Genomic DNA, 12158 nt, shown 5'->3' with positions numbered 1-12158 from the left:
TGTACCAGAAAGTGAGTTACAGTCAACAGACCTTTGGGGAATTATGGGGATATTTTATAACTGGTTATTAGACTGAGTAAAAAGGCTGTGAGATGGCTCAAATTCCAGGATAGCAAAGCAGTGTCTATTGTACTAGGATCTCCACTAGAACATATCGCATCTTTAATGCAAAGTAGTACAAGATGCCCTCTCCAAGGAGACAAATCAAAGTAAGATGTCTCCTCTGGGCAGCTGAATTACAAAATGGTAAAATGGTGTTTCCTTCTCTGGGCTGGAGCAGCACCAAGCTAGGAACACAAGTTAGACAGCAGAATATGTGCTAATTTCAGTCCCTATTCAGATGCTTGGCCCTGTGCCTTTTCAGTCAACAAACTACAACTTTTCATGGTGACTCTACATGGTATCCATGCTAAAAATAGGAAAGAACTGCTACAAATTTAACATCAAATCTCACCTCCAGGGCTAAAATGAGACTGTACTTTTAAAAATTGATATTTAATTCACATATCATAAAATTCACCCTTTTAAAGTATACAATTCAATGATTTGTAGTGTCTTCACAAAGTTTTACAACCATCACTATCTAATTCCAGAACAGTTTTATCACCCCCAAGACACTGTGCCCATTAAGCAAACACTGCCCATTCTCCCCACCCCACATTCTTTAGAAACCACAATTCTACTTCCTATCTCTAAGGATTTGCCTATTCTGGATGTTTCATATAAATAGAATAGTACAATAATGGTGTCTTTTATCTGGCTTTTTTCACTTAGCATAATGTTTTCAAGGTTCATCCATGTTATAGCAATGTATCCACACTTCATTCCTATTTATAACTGAGTAATAATTCACTTCACATTCACTAGTATGGCTATAATTTTAAAAATGGAAAATGGTAAGGATATGGAGAAACTGGAACCCTCATATATTGCTCATGGGAATATAAAATGGTGCAGCCACTGTGGAAACATTTGGCAGTACCTCAATAAGTTAAACATACAAATAACATATTACCTGGCAATTCCACTCCCACATATATACCCAAAAGAACTGAAAACAGGTATTTAACACAAAAATTTGCACAAGGATATTTATAGCAGCACTATACTCAATAACAGAAATGTGGAAACAACCCTACTGTCCATCAGCTGATGAATCAATAAGCAAAATGTGGTATATACTCACAACGAAATATTATTCATAGTGATAGAAATTACATTTAGTGGTTGCTAGGAATTGAGAGAAAAAAAGAAAATGAGCAAAATATTTGAATAAACCTTTCACAAAGGAAGATATACAAATGGCCAATAATAGCAGATGAAAAGATGCTCAACATCATTAGTCATTAAGGAAATGCAAATAAAAACTACAGTGAGGTTCCACTTCATACCCACAGAATGGTTAATATTAATAAAATAGACCCTGCCAAACGCTTATAAGGATGTTGGTGGGAGAGAAAAATGATACAAAGATACAGCAGTTTCACATAAAACAAAACATACACCTATTCTATGACCCATAAATTTCATTCCTAGATATTTACCACTCCCCACTGCAATATATATACATTTTTTCACAAAATAATTACACAAGAATGTCTACAGCAGTTTTATTCACAATAGCCCATACTAGAAACAGCCCAGGTATCCATCAACATAGGAATGTATAAGCAAACTGTGATCTATCCATACAATAGCGTTATTCAATAATAAAAAGGAATGAAGTGTTGATACAAGCAACAATGTGAATGAACCATGCAGAGAGAGCTTTACACAAAAGAGTATGTTACACAAAAATACGAATTTTTAAAATGTGCAAAACTAATCTATCACAATAAATCAGAATAGTAACTACTTCTGGTGAGGAAGAGGAGATGAGGATTAACTGCAAAAGAGGAATTCTTTGATATGACAGAAATGTTCTGTATCTTGATAGAGGTTTTGGTTATGCCAGTTATCAAAACTCATCCAATAAAACACATGATTCTTGTATTTCACTATGCATGCTAAAGGAGATAGATAATGGAATATTATTCAGCCATAAAAAAAGAAATCTTGCTGTTGCAGGAAGTCATCAAGAGGATGTGACCTCCAGCTGACCAAGGAGCTGGACCTGGGCAATTGGAGGCTCCTTACTCCCTCCCCCATCCTTAGAATGTGCATTCCATTTGCCTTCCCCACTCTCAGAAGCTGTTCCAAGGACATAGTCTTGAGAGAGAGTAAAGTGTTGTTGAGCCCATCTGGATGGTATACATGACTAAAACCCCTTGAGGCCTCTATATAAACTTAAGATTCTGGTGGGCAAGTGTGAAGATCTACTCCTCTTGCAGCTGCCCAAGCTCACACATAAGCTTCCTTGCTTATTAAACCTGCCACCTACCAATCTGAGGTAGTCTGCCTCTACCTTCCTTCTCTCCTTGCAAACAAACACCTGCCATTTTCAGCAACATGGATAGACCTTGAGGGCATTATGCTAAGTTAAGTAAGTCAGAGAAAGACAAAAACTATATGATCTCACTTATATGTGGAATATAACACAAAACAAAAAACTAGCCCACAGATACAGAGACAGATTGGTGGTTGCTAGAGGCAGTGGATAAGGGGTAGGTGAAATGAGTGAAGGGACTCAAAAGGTACCAATCCAGTTATAAAATAAATAAGTCATGGGGATGTAATGCATAGCATGGTGACTATAGTTAATAATACTGAATTGCATATATGAAAATTATTAAGAGAGTAGATCTTAAAAGTTCTCATCATAAGAAAAACAATTCTGTATGGTGATAGGTATTATCATTATTTTTGGTGATAGGTATTAACTAGACTTGCTGTGGTGATCATTTCACAATATACACAAATATTGAATCATTATGTTATACACCTGAAATTAATATAATGTATGCTAATTATATCTCAGTTAAAAATCAATAATTACTGGAATAGAAAGCAAACAATAAGAATAGAGTAGATCAGGGGATCCCTGGGTGGCGCAGCGGTTTGGCGCCTGCCTTTGGCCCAGGGCGCGATCCTGGAGACCCGGGATCGAATCCCACATCAGGCTCCCGGTGCATGGAGCCTGCTTCTCCCTCCGCCTGTGTCTCTGCCTCTCTCTCTCTCTCTGTGACTATCATAAATAAATAAAAAATTAAAAAAAAAAAGAATAGAGTAGATCAATAAAAGGAAATGCTAGTTCTTTAAAAAGACTAATGAAGGGGCTCCTGCATCCCTGGGCTCAGTCAGTTAAGTCCTGACTTCAGCTCAGGTCATGATCTCAGGGTCCTGAGATGGAGCCCCGTGTCTGGCTTTGCCCTCTGTGGGGAATCTGCCTGTCCCTCTCCCTCTCCCTCTGCCCCTCCTCCTGCTCACGCTCTCTCTCTCTCTCTCTCTCTCTCTCTCTCATAGAAGTAAAACATTTAAAAAGAAAAAGATCACATCTGAAACTAAGTATGTACTATATGTTGGCTAATTGAATTTAAATTAAAAAAAAAAAAAGACTATAGAGTGCGTGGGTGGCTCAGTCAGTTAAGTGTCTGCCTTAGGCTCCGGTCATGATCCCAGGATTCTGGGATCAAGCCCCACATCTGCCTCCCTGCTCAGCAGAGAGAGTCTGCTACTTCCTCTCCCTCTGTTCCTCCCCTCCCCCCACTTATGCTTTCTCTCTCAAATAAATAAAAATATTTTTAAAAATTAAAAAATAATAAATAAGACTAATAAAATGGACATTTTTTTAGCAAGTATTATTTCAAAAAGAAGGCACAAATTAAATAAAAGGGAGCCAAGTTACAAAAATGGAGATTTAAAAATGATCAGAAAATTACTTTTTAGAAGTACTATGTCCTATGTTTTTTCTATGTATAACTTTTATACCAACAACTTAAAAAAGCTAGGTGATATGGATATTTCCCAAGAAAATAAATAAAGTTGGCTTAAGAAATAAAAAACTTAAATAGACCAATTAATCATAGAAGATATGAAATGATAATAATCTACTTCAAAAGTCACCAGCCCAAAAACCTTTGTGGGAGAGTTTGACCCGTTGTTTAGGAACAGATTAATCAAACTTTATATAAATTTTCCATAGCAAAGTAATAGAATGGAAATGACACCATATAGTCATAAGGCTAATATCACCTTCATATCAAAATTGACTACTAAAAGGAAAGAAATTATAGACCCATCTCACTTATGAACTTAGATATAAAAAATGCATAACCTTAATATCAAAATCAAACAAGCAGAGGAAAACTATAGGCCATTATTTCTTTTTACAGGTGTGCAAATGACATTTTTGGTAGGACAATTCTTCCTTTAGCATTCCTGGTCCTCATCTACTAAATACCAGTAGGATCCCCCCCACACACACACTGACAACTAAAGGACTTCCAAACATTTCCAAATGCCTGCTAGAGGGGTGCTTCAGCCCCAGGTGGAGGATCAATGCTACATCTCCTTTGTGAAGACAGATACAAAACTGCTAAATTAGTCCCTCAAATTCTATAGTATATTTAAAAAGATACATCATTAATCATATATTAATCCTAGGGAAAAAGGGATATTTTACATTTACACGTCTGTTAATGGGCAACAGGGCGCCAACTCCTTACTTGGAAAATTAACAATTACAGGGAAAGAGTTAAGCATTTATCCTGTCTTTCCTATAGGACCTGTATTTTAGGCTTACCAAATCCATAGTAGATGAGGGATAGTTCTTAAAGAGTGGTATGCTAGCTAACAAATGCTGAAAGAATGATAGAATCGTTACTTTGAAATCCTGAACAAAATAACTGTTTCAGATAACAGTTACCAAATGGATGGTAAAGCCATTAGGTGAAAAGATGATGGAGAATATTACACTGAAGGGATAAGACTATCATCATTTCAATTCTCTTTCAGTATTACTAAAAGACGAGCAAACTCTGTAAAAGGAAGTACACAGTATCAACTATGAGACAGTCTCACCAAATAATAATAAAGACTCTAATCAAGTGTTTAGCTCTAAAAAAAAACAAAAAAAAAAGTGTTTAGCTCTAACTTCCAGTAAACAAGGAATATAGGCAATATAAAAATAAGTAAAACAGCACTTCAAGGAAGTAATTAGTCAAATCCATGTTGTGAGAGAGTCTACAGGACAACTGGAAGTATCTTCAACAAACCAAAGGCATGAGAATAAAAAAGAGGAGGTATTGCTCTGTCTTAGCTTTTTTAAAAACTTGAAAGAAACTTATGCAACAAGTTAGTTGCTAGGAAACTTAGTACAACAAGTTAACCTTGGTTGGATCCTGACTGGAAAAACCCCAAGGTTAAAAATATATTTTAGACAATTGGGAAAATTTGTATGGGTGTTGGGCTTTAGTGTGATAATGGCATTATGATTGTACGAGAAGATTCGTTTGTGCTATAATTTTTTGTGATGCACACTGAAATATTTAGGAATGAAGTCAGATAACATTCATGATTAGCCTAAAACATCCCAGTAGAAAAGGGGGGTGGGGATAGCTGAACCAAGTAGGACAAATGTTGCTACTGAAGTTGAATTATGGGTACATGGGGTTTATTTTGTTCTCTACTGTAATTTATGTTTGGAAACTTTCATAACTGAAAGTTTTTTAAAAATTTTTATTTATTCATGAGAGAGACACACACACACAGAGAGGCAGAGACACAGGTAGAGAGAAGCAGGCTCCCTCTGAGGCGCCTGATATAGGACTTGATCCCAGGGCCTCGGGGTCATGCCCTGAGCCAAAGTCAGATGCTCAACCACTGAGCCACCCAGATGTCCCCGTAACTGAAAGTTTTTAAAACACTATCAATGCAATTCAATTCAATGCTTTAACAATTTAAAGGAGAAAAACCTATATGTCCACCTTACAGGTAAAAAAGCAAATGACAAACTTTCATATCCATTCTTTCTTTTAAAAAATAAGCCCCCAAAAAGTAAGCCATAAAGAAAATGTATTTAATAAAGAGCAACTGCCAAAAACCCACCATAAGCATTTTAGAAGCAAATGACAAACTTTCATATCCATTCTTTCTTTTAAAAAATAAGCCCCCAAAAAGTAAGCCATAAAGAAAATGTATTTAATAAAGAGCAATTGCCAAAAACCCACCATAAGCATTTTAGAAGCATTCCTATTTTTTTTTAACTTAAACTTTGTTAGTTACATACAATGCAATATTGGTTTCTGGAGTAGAATTCAGTGATTCACCACTTACATACAACACCCAGGGCTCATCACAAGTGCCCTCATTAATACGCATCACCTATCTAAGCCCTTTCCCCCTCTATCTCCTCCCTCAATCAACCCTCAGTTTGCTCTGTTGTTAAGTCACTTATGGTTTGTTTCCCTCTTTCCTTTTTTGATTTTCACCCTTCCCATATGTTCATCTGTGTTCTTTCTTAAATTCCACATATAACTGAGATCATACGGTATTTGTCTTTCTCTGACTGACTTATTTCACTTAGAAGCACTCCTATTAAAGGGAAGGATAAGATAAGGATGTCGATATCATTATCTTATGATAATCAGTGATAATCAATGATTATCATAATTGATATCAATGATATCAAGGATATCATTGCTACTATTCAATCTTATACAGGGTCCTAGCCAATGCATTCAGACAAAAACAATGCACATAGAATACAGGTTGAAGACAAAGAGACAAAACTATCAATATTTGCACATAATCTGTTTGCCTAACTAGAAAATCCAATAGAATCAATTAACAAACTATTAGAAATAAAATAGAATTAAGTAAATTTGCTGGACACACATGATTTCACACAAAACTCAATAGTTTTCTTATACACCTATAATAATTATAAAATGAAAGAAAAAAATCCTGTTAATAGTAGTAACAAAAACTACAAAGTATCTAGAGGGACGCCTGGGTGGCTCAGCAGTTGGGCGCTAGAAATGATCCAAACAAGATACGTTCAAGACATTTATGGAGAAAATCATAAAACATTACTAAAAAGAACTAAAAATTTGAATAAATGGAGAGCCATACCATGTTTATTCATAAAAAAGGAAGATGCAATATAAAGATGCAAATTCTCCCCAGTTAAATCTGTAAACTCAATGCAATGTCAACAAAAATCCCAATAAGATTCTATATGGGTAAGATGATCCCACTATAATATCCATATAAAAAGGTAAACATGTAAGAATAACAAAATATTTGAAGAAAAAAAGAAAGCTCTTTCCCACGCTAGATATCAAACATGTTACATAAAACTATAGAAATTAAAAATGTGGTATGAATGCAGGTATAAATAAATGGATCAGTTGAACCAAATAGAGAATCCTGAAATAAATCTAATACATATTAAAAATCTAGTATTGACTAAAGATAGCATTTAGAAGTCAGTAGAGAAAGGAAAGAGAGAGGCATGTACAAAGATTTACATTGTATCACATTTTATATTAGCAAAAAGTTGTAAATAACCGAGTCAGTGGGGAAATTGCTGTACAAATTGTAGCCTATCTGTTCTGCAGAACACTATGCAACAGTGAAAAAGAACAAGTTAAATTTATATGTACTAACATGAAAAATTTTCAGACATAATGTTGAGTGAAAGCAGCAAGTAGCAGAGCAATACATAGAAGCATGATACAATTTATATCTTTTATTTATTTTTTAAGATTTTATTTATTTATTCATGAGACACACACAGAGAGAGAGAGAGAGAGAGAGAGAGAGAGAGGCAGAGGGAAGCAGGCTCCATGCAGGGAGCCCAAGGTGGGACTCAATCTCGTGTCTCCAGGATCATGCCCTGGGCTGATGGCAGTGCTAAACTGCTGAGCCACCAGGGCTGCCCAATTTATATCTTTTAATAACACTAAGTAATACTGTATATTCTGTGTACATGAAAGAGAGAGAGAGGAAGGGGAAGGGAGAGAGAACGTTTGCAAATGAATAGAAAAAGGTTTAAGAGAAGATAAGCTAAACAGTGAGTAGAGGAGAGGAGAGGCAGGGAGGAAATCAATGATGACAGAGGTTTTAGCCCTCCCTTTAACGTTCTATTCCTTTGAAAGAAAAATGTATATATTCACATGTCAAATGTGAATTAAGTACAAAAATAAGAAATTTAAAATCAGCATAACAATATGAATGAGTCCAGTTATGTAAAAAAATCCATATAAGTACTTATTTTTTAATATAAATGCATGGAAAAGATACTGTAAAGACTCTATATTGTTCTGATCTTTTACCATGAAAATATATATTATTGAATAATTTAAAAATAAAGACATGAGTGGCTCAGTCGGTTAAGTAGCTGCCTTTGGCTCAAGTCATGATTCCAGGGTCCTAGGATCGAGCCCCACATCAGGCTCCCTGCTCAGAGGGAAGTCTGCCTTCCCCTCTCCCTCTGCTTCTCCCCCAGCTTGTTCTCTCTGTCTCAAATAAAAACTTAAAAAAAAATAAATACATGGAAAGAGTCAGACACATTAAGTAGAAAAAGCCAGTTGCTATTTTATATATATAACTATATTGTATACAAATACAATAAAAGTATACATGTATCATATGTGTGCATATACATACATATATTCTAATGTACACACACAAAAATACAAACTAGACTTTCACAATTTACATACTCTTGTATTTGATTATTTTTTATAATGAGCATATAGGTATGCATTACTTAAGAAATACTGTAAAAATTTTGCCATATATATATAGCAAATTATTATGTTCTACACCCTAAACTTACACAATGTTATATATCAATCAGATCTCAATCAAACTGGGGGGAAATAATTAACATACAAATACAGAGAAATCTGATTATGTCATTCAACTACTTAAAACTCTTTTAAGCTCCTAGAATAAAACCTAAAATAATTAAGGAAAGTTGCCATTCAAGCTCAGCTCTCTCCCTTGCTTTATATGCCCTAGGCACAGAAGATGCCTATCAGTTCTTCAAGTCCTTTATATTGTTCTAGCTTCCGGTCTCTGCACATGCTACTTTTTCCCTCTACTTGGGACACTTCAGGCACCCCTCATCCACCTCCATCTACCCCAATTGATCCTTCAGTTCTCATCATTTCCTCAAGGAAGCCTTCCCTGACACTACAGACAGGCTCAGGTCTTCCATAAGCCCTCCATAAGCCCTAATGGAACCCTTCTTTTTCCTTCATAGCTCTTCTCACAGTTTGCAGTCTTCTATTTATAGGGTGGGATTATTAATTCCAATTATCACTCTCTCTAGACAGGAAGCTCCACGAGAGGAGGATTTTTGTCTGTCTTGTCATATCCTGATATCTAGCAAGAGCTTAGCAAATATCTGCGAAAGAAATGACTGCTTCTTGTTCATCAGAGTGGACTTTGACTTTGGCACTAGCTCCATTTTCTTTCCCATGGGTGTTATGCCATATGTTGGCAAATTGAACCCCAATAAAAATAAATTAATTAATTAATACTTAAAAACCCCTGCCATCATATAAGCAACCTCAATGCCTATAGATCACTCACCCAATTGTCCCTTGATCTACCCTCATTGTACCTTGATCTCTACTTCTACAATCCCTGATTACATGTCACTTCACTTGCCATTTCTAGCCATTAGTGTTCCAGACCATCTGCTAAACATGGGACCATTCCACTTTAGAATTCCTGAACTCCACTATCTCAATCTCTGGCTATAACCTCCCACTCTTGTTACTTGTTGGTGCTCAGAATACCCACTCATTCTCATCAAGATCTCCATCCTTTGATTTCTCCCATTCTCCAGGTCATTACCTCCTCGGTTTTACTCTGTAGCCAGTCTAGTCTCCGTAGTACACCACTGTAACCACTCTCTCATTAGCAGCCTCACTGCTCTTACCCTTTTAAATCTACCATTATACTGAGCATTTACTATGGGCCACTCTGCATGCATTAACTTTGTAACTTCTCACAACTCCTAAATGAGGTAGAGACTACCAGTGTCCCCTTTTATGGATTAGGGAAAGGATTCTTCTTTTAAAGGAAAGGATTCTTAAAGAGGGGAAGTCATTTGTTCAAGGTCACACAACCAGAAAGTGGTGGAGCAGGGTGGAGCTGGCATGTGAACAAGATCCACCCCACAGCAGTCAGTACTCTGAATCAGTCAGTAGGTTATTTTGTCACAGAGGGAAAGGTAACTGTAACTACAACAGGGAAAATGAACCATGGGAGGAAAGAGGACAATTGTGAAGGCTTGAATACCAATGCAGCAATCCAGGTGAGAGCTGATGGTGGACTAATTATTATCTCCCTGAATGTGGCAAAGAATTCAAAATAAAATCCCACTTACTTCAGCCCTGTGACTTTACAGGATAGGCTTGGTGGGCTTTGTATGAAGAAGATGGCACAACTAGGTGTGCCTAGAAAAGACCAAAAAATAGATCACCAGTTTATATATTTTTCCAGAATAAGATGTTTAACTTCTCTGGAAAGATACATATTTCTACTTTTGCTGCCGTTTATTAAATACTTCCATGTGCTGGGAATTTAGTGTAATGTTAGTTACACTCTCAACAACCCCGTGAGCGACTACCCCGTTTTATAGATGAGGAAAGTGACACCCAGGAAGATGAAGACAATGGCTTAGGGTCCCAAGGTTAATTAATGACAAAGATGGGCTCAGACCTCAAGCCCGCTGGTCTCCTTTTAGTCTCTTTTCCCCCAAAGCGCCAACTTAGCAAGGCGCTGACCAGCAGGTCTGAGGCTAGTGAGATCGTCGTCCCCACCCCCTCCCACCCCGCTCCTGTGTCCTGGCTTTAGAGGATGGCCACGAGATCCCCTTCCGTAGTGTTCACTGGGCGGGAGGGGAGAAGGCAGAGCGTGTCATCCCGCCTTGTCACCCATCTCTGAGGGCACCAGGACCCGGAGGCATAGCAAACCCAGCCTCGAAGTCACACGGAGCCCGCGGCGGGCCCGCAGAGCCGGCGACGGCTCAGTCACCTGTCCCCTTCCTCCTCTCACACAATCTAAAGGGACCTATTTGGGGTTTCTACCCCTTGAAGCCATGATCTGAGTGGCCACAGATGGCCGTCCGCGGGCCCAGGAGCCCTCTATGCTTATATGCAAACCGTGTGGGGTTTTTTTTTTTTGGGGGGGGTGTTGTTGTTTTAAGGAGATGGTCAATAAATTTCCCCGATTTTCAAAGGGGTCATGTCTTCCCTCCCTCCCCACCTGAGAAATGGCAAGTTAAGAGTCACGACTTTAGGCTCTGCCAGCCCGAGCTTCTCTGACATCTTTACCTCAGTCCCGCACGCACGCAGTGTCAGTCCCACCCCCGGCGTCAGCCAGCAGTCCTTTCCGTTTTCCCCTCCCCCTGACGCACGCCTACACGCAAGCACCCCACACGCACGTACCCCACACGCACGCGCTCCGCGCACGCGCTGCCATTCTCCACGCACAGCTCTGCATATACACACCGCCCGAAAAGTTGCTGCGCCAGCGTGCGCGCGCGCGTCCCGCACGCCCCTTCACACTCACTTATTCCTCGCGCCCAGGCGCCTCCGCCCACCCCTCCGCACGCGCATCTCCTGCTTCCAGCTCAGGGCTCCTGGGGGGCTGGCGGGGCCGGACTTCCCCTGCTGCCCAGCTTCTCCGGGCGCCGAGTTGCCACACCAGCGCGCTCAGCTCACCCCGCCTGAGCTGGCGGCAGCTCCACAGGCCCGTCTGACTGGGCCGCCACTTCCTCCTCACATCCCAGGAGACACCGGGCGGGGTGTGGCACCTCCCGCGCTTGGCCACCAGGGCGCTTATAGGACAGGGAAGCTAGCCACTTGGGCAGAGGGAACTCTCAATTTCCTCTCCCTCCGAACGGGATGTTGGGGAGAGGGGGCGTTTCTCATCGCTGGGAAAAGCGCTCACCTGGTTCCCAAAGCCAGTTGGCCCTTCCTCTATTTCCTGCCAGAGGGAAGGGATACGGAGAGGGAGCCAAGGTCTTTGGGGCGGGGAAGGGGAAATGACTCAGAGAAGAGGCGGCTCGGAGGGAGGGACCGGCCTGGAAAGGGGGGGCACTGGGAGGTGGGAGGAAAAGGCTTTCCTTTTGGGAAAGCCGCGGTAGGGGCGGTTTTGAGGGTGTCTTACACAGTCGTACAAATCCTTCCTGGTCAACTCCAAGTCCTGGAGCCACTGGGTGGGAATATTTCTGAAGTGCTGGGCCTTAAAACTCC

General features: G+C 39.5%; 1 protein-coding gene across 15 annotated transcripts in view; it reads right to left on the bottom strand.

Moving 5' to 3' along the window:
- The window catches only part of VSIG1 (V-set and immunoglobulin domain containing 1), a 146981-nt gene extending 134823 nt beyond the window's left edge, over positions 1–12158 (bottom strand). For 6 of the 15 annotated variants that reach the window (XM_041740988.1, XM_041740991.1, XM_041740993.1 and 3 more), the window contains exon 1: positions 11473–11796. The gene's annotated coding sequence lies outside the window, so the exon portion shown is untranslated. Of the gene's footprint in view, positions 1–11234; positions 11275–11348; positions 11799–11853 lie in introns of those variants that run through there. The other 9 variants (XR_005985658.1, XR_005985659.1, XM_041740989.1 and 6 more) reach the window with 6 other exon arrangements.

This window comes from Vulpes lagopus, chromosome X (genome assembly GCF_018345385.1).
Source record: "Vulpes lagopus strain Blue_001 chromosome X, ASM1834538v1, whole genome shotgun sequence".
NCBI lineage: Eukaryota > Metazoa > Chordata > Mammalia > Carnivora > Canidae > Vulpes > Vulpes lagopus.
Note: the sequence above shows the minus strand (reverse complement) of the source record. Positions and strands in the feature narration are given on the sequence as shown.